The sequence below is a fragment of the Mauremys mutica genome, chromosome 13, assembly GCF_020497125.1.
Source record: "Mauremys mutica isolate MM-2020 ecotype Southern chromosome 13, ASM2049712v1, whole genome shotgun sequence".
NCBI classification, from domain to species: Eukaryota; Metazoa; Chordata; order Testudines; family Geoemydidae; genus Mauremys; species Mauremys mutica.
The window spans coordinates 38050805-38053040 of NC_059084.1; the positions used below are offsets into that span (position 1 = coordinate 38050805).

Genomic DNA, 2236 nt, shown 5'->3' on the forward strand with positions numbered 1-2236 from the left:
CACTCAACCTCGGATCAGTGACCGGCACTGGATCGTGTGTGATTTTTGGTGCAGTGGATCAGCTCTCGCAAAGGGGTGTCGGGATACCCCGGGGCGCCCCAGGGCCGGCCTGGGATCTCCCCATGGTAAGGTATGAAGAGGTCACAGCTGATCGGTGAAATCAAGTTCTGGGACCCACCACCAGTTTGGGGCTTTTGCCATCTGCCCTGAGGTGCCCCAAAGCCCTCACATTACCTCCCGCTCCGCTCCCAGCCCAGGGGCCGCGCTCACGCAGCCTGCCCCAGTGGAGCTGTTCTGCTCAGTGTCAGTAATGTACTCAGAGAAGCCAGGACTCCCAGGGGAGCCCCCGAACTCTTGGCTGTTCTTGCTGGTCCTGCTCACTGCTGGAACGGCACCTCCCCCTGGCTGTCCCAGGGATTAGCTCTGTGAGGCTGATGCCCCTTCCTGCGGTCGCACGTATCTCGCTGCTGCAGCCTCTCCATGCCTCATGTGCTGATTTTTGGGGGCCTCCGGCAAAGGTGAGTTGTGAGGCGGTATCCAAAGGAGGGCAAAGAGGTGGTTTTGTCGCTGTGCCCAGGCAGCGCAGTTCTGGTGGGAGGGGAGGTGCGGGAGGAAGCAGGAAGGGGCCTGTTTGAAAAGGGGACCAGCGGAGGAAGGTGGCCAGTGACGGGGAGTGAGAGGAGCCAAGTCGGCCGGAAAGGGCCTTGGAGGTGGAGTCAGGCAGCTGATGGCTGATACGCCCCTGACAAACCCAAGGGATTGGCTGTTGGCGGAAATGAAAACTCGTCAATTAAAATGGTACGGGAGGAAAAGGAACAGGAAGGAACGGAAGTAGGTGCTGGGAAGTGTGCAGAGGAAAGTGACGGACTAGCCGGGGTCAAAGGCGACTGACGGAGCGCCCCAATCTGATCACACACAAGTCACCGTGTGACCAGCGGGTACCAAGTCCAGCCCAGGCTCAAAGGCCAGTGGGTGATAAAATGATTAACTGAGTCTGAGGGTACAAATCCCACAGCCGTTGGGAGTCCACAGGTCACCCCAGCGACAGGGGAACATGGTGCAATTCAGCATTTATGGAACAATCTCGCTTGGAAGAATGATTGGCAAGAAGCCAGCCCTGAATGGAGGCAGGGAACCCACCACAGCCTTAGTACAGCTGGCACACCATCCACGCAGAACCCTGTGGGTAACTAGAGACAAGAACAAGCCTTTTGATAGGCCTGAGGAGTCAGCCTGAGTAACATCCAGTGGCTGGGAGTTGTGTGGGCTAATGCTAACTCTGGAGACTCCCATGATGGGCGGAGCCTGCAGGGCAAAGGGAGGCAGCTATTGAAGGAGCAGAGATGCTGGAGGGCAGAGTGACACATCTCAGCACCACAGCAACAGCACCTATCTGGCTTGTTGGTCTAGGGGTATGATTCTCGCTTCGGGTGCGAGAGGTCCTGGGTTCAAATCCCGGACGAGCCCAGTACTTGGCCTTTTGCAAATGACCTTTGGAACGCAGATAGAGCTGGGGCGAGGGGCAGCCAGGGGTAGGTGAGCTAGTGAGCTGGAGTGGGGCCTGTAACTGAGTGGCGCTGAGGCGGCTGGGTTAGAAAGCCCTGCTGTGCTGGTGACTATATTGGGTGCCTAACTCCCATAGGCTCCTTTGAAAATGACTCTGAACATTGAAATCCGTCCTCTGTACACACTAGTCTGTGAAATCCCTTTACGGCTCTGAGGGGCTCTGGGGATCTCCAGACCCAGCTGTTCCCTGCCTTCACTGTGATATCCTCAGCACACGCAGTCTGCCTGAGCAGGCCCATGTCATGTGCCCTCCCTGCAGAGGCCTGGTCGGCACCAGAAAATTGTTTAATTACGTCGCACAGGGTTGTGAAAGAGCCACACCTCTGAGCAGCGTGGTTAAGCCGACCCATGTGCCTGTGGAGATAGTGTTGGGTTGATGGAAGAATTCTTCCCTCAACCGCGCTCCTGCCTGTCGGGGAGGTGGTTAATCACGCTGCTGGGAGAACCGCTCCGAGCGGCATAGGTGCATCTACACTGCAGCACTGCGGCTGCGCAGCTGTGACACTGTTGTGTTTTCAGGATAGCCACGCCCATGTACAATCACACTCACCCTATTCCATTGTTCATACAGAGGCCCCCAAACGAATTAAACTAGGGTCAATGATGGTTGTCGCAATTCCATTAGCTTGGTCCAGCACATGGCTGGATGGTGTTAGAGCTGTCACAGGCC

General features: G+C 56.7%; 1 non-coding gene across 1 annotated transcript; it reads left to right on the forward strand.

The window, feature by feature from the left end:
* The first annotated feature begins 1395 nt into the window (after positions 1-1395).
* Positions 1396-1467, forward strand: TRNAP-CGG. The gene has a single exon. It is a non-coding gene; the product is annotated as a tRNA-Pro (tRNA).
* Positions 1468-2236: the final 769 nt, after the last annotated feature.